Source organism: Oncorhynchus nerka, linkage group LG13 (assembly GCF_034236695.1).
Source record: "Oncorhynchus nerka isolate Pitt River linkage group LG13, Oner_Uvic_2.0, whole genome shotgun sequence".
Taxonomy (NCBI): Eukaryota; Metazoa; Chordata; class Actinopteri; order Salmoniformes; family Salmonidae; genus Oncorhynchus; species Oncorhynchus nerka.
In genome coordinates this window covers 90,247,284-90,253,357 of record NC_088408.1, presented here as the reverse complement: position 1 = coordinate 90,253,357, position 6,074 = coordinate 90,247,284, and the positions used below count along the sequence as shown (strand labels likewise).

General features: G+C 47.3%; 1 long non-coding RNA gene across 1 annotated transcript; it reads left to right on the top strand.

Moving 5' to 3' along the window:
• Positions 1-266: 266 nt before the first annotated feature.
• Positions 267-5,334, top strand: LOC115140337 (uncharacterized). The gene is made up of 3 exons (XR_003865224.2): positions 267-389; positions 913-1,028; positions 2,484-5,334. It is a non-coding gene; the product is annotated as an uncharacterized LOC115140337 (long non-coding RNA).
• Positions 5,335-6,074: the final 740 nt, after the last annotated feature.

Genomic DNA, 6,074 nt, shown 5'->3' with positions numbered 1-6,074 from the left:
CTGTAGCTTTGAGTGAATTCGTGTTATTGGTGGCTATAGTAATGACATTTTGGTTTATATGAGGGCAGAAGCAGATGAAAACCTCTCATGCCACCTGCTCTTGCTGTTTCTACCTGTCTTTGTTGGTGTGTATCTTCTCTGATCATGTCTCACTGCTTCTCTGTTAGTTCCCTCTGTAATTAATTGTTTTGAGACACCACTGTTGCTCTGGTAATCTAGTAAATATGAAATTACAACTTCCTCTCTGTGTGTTCCGTTTCAGGGTGAGGGTGTTTTACCACCACATGGGCGTGACCTCCGTGCAGGCAGACGATTGTAAGATTGTGAGCGGCTGAGGCGAGGGATTGGTCTGCTTCTGGGAGATGAGGATGGGAGCCAACCTGTGGAAGGTGGGACAAGAGAGTTCTTTCTCTTGGTTGTTTAGTGTGCATCTGTTGATACATCTATTTGTTTATATCACTAAAGGCAGGTAGAGTACTGACATGTGCTGTTCTGCACTTATTCATATCCTCATTTATGTGTCTTGCGGTTCCTGTCACTTGTACGCATTTAAAAAATATTCAGCAATATGCAACATTGACCTATCAGGCTGACATTGGCAGAAAACCAACAGGTGCATCAGTATTGATTGATCAATTCTCAGCTCCTTAGTGAATGTGTTTGGGTTTGTGTGTGTTTGGGTTTGTTTGTGTTTGGGTTTGTGTGTGTTTGGGTTTGTGAGTGTTTGGGTTTGTGTGTGTTTGGGTTTGTGAGTGTTTGGGTTTGTGTGTATTTGGGTTTGTGAGTGTTTGGGTTTGTGAGTGTTTGTGTATGTTTGGGTTTGTGTGAAAAATATGTTTAAAAAAAAATATATAAAAAATATTTAATTGTAAAAAATGGTGTTTGTTGTTTCTCCTTCCTGTCTATTTTCAGGCACCCAGTCAGACACGTCCGGTTCAACACTAGCTCCCTGATGACCACCAACCTCCCAGACAAAAGTCTCCACGAGGGGCCTGCATCACAGATGACGACCTCACAGCCTACTGCAGGTGACTGATAACACACAGACCCTCCCTCATCCCTCTAACACTGACTCCCGCTAACACTCTAAACCCTGAAGGCTGTTTGATGCTAATGCTATTCATAAACATGGCATACCCCGGTTCTAAGTACTTCCTCAGGCTGTCCTATCCCAATACAGATCCTTGCACAAGAAAATACTTCTCATACTTATAAGCTTTGGGCTTAGCGTACCTCTACTCTGATCTACAGAGAACATTATGCAGAGAGCATTGGCTCATTCTCTCTGTCCACACGACACAGGGGACAGAGAGTAGGTGTCTGTTGTTTAACTCACCTCATTCTCTCTGTCCACACGACACAGGGGACAGAGAGTAGTGTCTGTTGTTTAACTCACCTCATTCTCTCCGTCCACATTAGACACAGGGGACAGAGAGTAGTGTCTGTTGTTTAACTCACCTCATTCTCTCTGTCCACACCTCATTCTCTCCGTCCACACACAGGGGACAGAGAGTAGTGTCTGTTGTTTAACTCACCTCATTCTCTCTGTCCACACGACACAGGGGACAGAGAGTAGTGTCTGTTGTTTAACTCACCTCATTCTCTCTGTCCACACGACACAGGGGACAGAGAATAGTGTCTGTTGTTTAACTCACCTCATTCTCTCCGTCCACATTAGACACAGGGGACAGGGGACAGAGTAGTGTCTCATTTTTTCCAACTCACAGGGGACAGAGAGTCTGTTCTCACCTCTTCTCACCACACGACACAGGGGACAGAGAGTAGTGTCTGTTGTTTAACTCACCTCATTCTCTCTGTCCACATTAGTCCACATTAGACACATTCTCTCTGGGGACAGAGGGGACAGTAGTGTCTGTTGTTTAACTCACCTCATTCTCTCTCTGTCCACATTCTCTGTCCACGACGACAGGGGACAGAGAGTAGTGACACAGGGGACAGAGAGTAGTGTCTGTTGTTTAACTCACCTCATTCTCTCTGTCCACACGACACAGGGGACAGAGGGTAGTGTCTGTTGTTTAACTCACCTCATTCTCTCTGTCCACACGACACAGGGGACAGAGAGTAGTGTCTGTTGTTTAACTCACCTCATTCTCTCTGTCCACACGACACAGGGGACAGAGAGTAGTGTCTGTTGTTTAACTCACCTCATTCTCTCTGTCCACACGACACAGGGGACAGAGAGTAGTGTCTGTTGTTTAACTCACCTCATTCTCTCCGTCCACATTAGACACAGGGGACAGAGAGTAGTGTCTGTTGTTTAACTCACCTCATTCTCTCTGTCCACACGACACAGGGGACAGAGAGTAGTGTCTGTTGTTTAACTCACCTCATTCTCTCCGTCCACATTAGACACAGAGTAGTGTCTGTTGTTTAACTCACCTCATTCTCTCTGTCCACACGACACAGGGGACAGAGAGTAGTGTCTGTTGTTTAACTCACCTCATTCTCTCCGTCCACATTAGACACAGGGAAGTGATCTGCCACTAGGACTTCTCTGAAGACTCTTCCTCCCAGGCCCATGTTCTGCCCATCTGCAGTTCTCACTACGTAGAGTCATCTGGTTACAACATCGGCCGTTCCCTATGACATCCTGTCTTGCTCTTACCCTTCCTACTGACCCACGTACACAATCTACAACCAGGACTTTTATACACTGGCTCCGCCTCTGGACACTATATACTGTATGTTATGTGTGACTGCATTGTTCTGATATCCTGGTTAAATTGTTAAATTGATATTCCAAGATGGCGTAGCAGTAAGTCCTTTCGTGTCGTGTCTCTGTATATATCTCTTTCGTTTTTTTACATATTTTTCTTCGCTTATCTCCTTAAAAACTTTTTGCTAAACCTAAGCTTCCAATTACTCTCCTGCAACCCGCCTCACCCAATGTAGCTATTTTTCCTAAAGTATTTATATTTATATTTACTTGGAACCGGAACCCCTCAACTGAAGCTCAACTGAAGCTAGCCAGCAAACCACTAGCCATGCTAGCGGTCTTCAGCTAACCGGTCATCAGCTAACCTTCAGCCCGGAAAGCTCTCGCCAGTTCGAACAACGCGACTCTAACCAGAGCATAACGGACCTATTTTTTTTTTTTCATCCACCGATTTCTTCCCCGGATTCCCACCGCAAATGGAACATTTTTCAGCTGGATCTTCACAACTAGCTATCTAGCTATCTACAAACTGTTAGCTTGCTAGCACAGGCCTGCTAACCGTCTGCATCGCCGCGTCCCAAACACCCATATTTACTTTCTATCTCTTTTTGATTTTAATTTGTTTATACCTTCCGGAAACCTGCCTCACCCAATGTGATATGGAATCGCTATTATTTTTAATTTTTTAGAACACACTCAAGAACCTCCAGAAGCTAACTAGCTACAAGCTATTTAGTCATTGTTTGTTTTTTTTAACCTGGATAACACTCGGCAGTCCAGCTTCCCTGCCCCATCCACCGCTGCCCCCTGGACACTGATCTCTTGACCACATAGCTGATGCACGCTGGACTGTCCATTAATCACGGTACTCCATTCTGCTTGTTTGTTTTATCTGTTGGCCCCATTGCCTAGTCAACGCCATTTTACCTGCTGTTGTCGTGCCAGCTGATTAGCTGTTGTTGTCAAACCTACTGTTTTAGCTAGCTTTCCCAATTCAACACCTGTGACTACTGTATGCCTCGCTGTATGTCTCTCTCAAATGTCGATATGCCTTGTATACTGTTGTTCAGGTTAGTTATCATTGTTTTAGTTCACAATGGACCCCCTAGTTCCACTCCTCATACCCCTGATAACTCCTTTGTCCCACCTCCCACACATGCGGTGACCTCACCCATTACAACCAGCATGTCCAGAGATACAACCTCTCTCATCATCACCCAGTGCCTGGGCTTACCTCCGCTGCACCCGCACCCCACCATACCCCTGTCTGCGCATTATGCCCTGAATATATTCTACCATGCCCAGAAACCTGCTCCTCTTATTCTCTGTCCCCAACGCTCTAGGCGACCAGTTTTGATAGCCTTTAGCCGCACCCTCATACTACTCCTTCTCTGTTCCGCGGGTGATGTGGAGGTAAACCCAGGCCCTGCATGTCCCCTGGCACCCTCATTTGTTGACTTCTGTGATCGAAAAAGCCTTGGTTTCATGCATGTCAACATCAGAAGCCTCCTCCCTAAGTTTGTTTTACTCACTGCTTTAGCACACTGCTAACCCTGATGTCCTTGCTGTGTCTGAATCCTGGCTCAGGAAGGCCACCAAAAATTCAGAGATTTCCATACCCAACTATAACATCTTCCGTCAAGATAGAACTGCCAAAGGGGGAGGAGTTGCAGTCTACTGCAGAGATAGCCTGCAAAGTAATGTCATACTTTCCAGGTCCATACCCAAACAGTTCGAACTACCAATTTTGAAAATTACTCTCTCCAGAAATAAGTCTCTCACTGTTGCCGCCTGCTACCGACCCCCCTCAGCTCCCAGCTGTGCCCTGGACACCATTTGTGAATTGATCGCCCCCCATCTAGCTTCAGAGTTTGTTCTGTTAGGTGACCTAAACTGGGATATGCTTAACACCCCGGCAGTCCTACAATCTAAGCTAGATGCCCTCAATCTCACACAAATCATCAAGGAACCCACCAGATACAACCCTAACTCTGTAAACAAGGGCACCCTCATAGACGTCATCCTGACCAACTGGCCCTCCAAATACACCTCCGCTGTCTTCAACCAGGATCTCAGCGACCACTGCCTCATTGCCTGTACTCGCTACGGAGCCGCAGTCAAACGACCACCCCTCATCACTGTCAAACACTCCCTAAAACACTTCTGTGAGCAGGCCTTCCTAATCGACCTGGCCCGGGTATCCTGGAAGGACATTGACCTCATCCCGTCAGTTGAGGATGCCTGGTCATTCTTTAAAAGCAACTTCCTCTCCATTTTAGATAAGCATGCTCCGTTCAAAAAATGCAGAACCAAGAACAGATACAGCCCTTGGTTCACTCCAGACCTGACTGCCCTCGACCAGCACAAAAACATCCTGTGGCGGACTGCAATAGCATCGAAGAGTCCCCGTGATATGCAACTGTTCAGGGAAGTCAGGAACCAATACACGCAGTCAGTCAGGAAAGCTAAGGCCAGCTTCTTCAGGCAGAAGTTTGCATCCTGTAGCTCCAACTCCAAAAAGTTCTGGGACACTGTGAAGTCCATGGAGAATGTCCTCCCAGCTGCCCACTGCACTGAGGCTAGGTAACACGGTCACCACCGATAAATCCATGATTATCGAAAACTTCAATAAGCATTTCTCAACGGCTGGCCATGCCTTCCGCCTGGCTTCTCCAACCTCGGCCAACAGCTCCGCCCCCCCCCCCGCAGCTCCTCGCCCAAGCCTCTCCAGGTTCTCCTTTACCCAAATCCAGATAGCAGATGTTCTGAAAGAGCTCCAAAACCTGGACCCGTACAAATCAGCTGGGCTTGACAATCTGGACCCTCTATTTCTGAAACTATCCGCCGCCATTGTCGCAACCCCTATTACCAGCATGTTCAACCTCTCTTTCATATCGTCCGAGATCCCCAAGGATTGGAAAGCTGCCGCAGTCATCCCCCTCTTCAAAGGGGGAGACACCCTGGACCCAAACTGCTACAGACCTATATCCATCCTGCCCTGCCTATCTAAGGTCTTCGAAAGCCAAGTCAACAAACAGGTCACTGACCATCTCGACTCCCACCGTACCTTCTCCGCTGTGCAATCTGGTTTCCGAGCCGGTCACGGGTGCACCTCAGCCACACTCAAGGTACTAAACGATATCATAACCGCCATCGATAAAAGACAGTACTGTGCAGCCGTCTTCATCGACCTTGCCAAGGCCTTCGACTCTGTCAATCACCATATTCTTATCGGCAGACTCAGTAGCCTCGGTTTTTCGGATGACTGCCTTGCCTGGTTCACCAATTACTTTGCAGACAGAGTTCAGTGTGTCAAATCGGAGGGCATGCTGTCCGGTCCTCTGGCAGTCTCTATGGGGGTGCCACAGGGTTCAATTCTCGGGCCGACTCTTTTCTC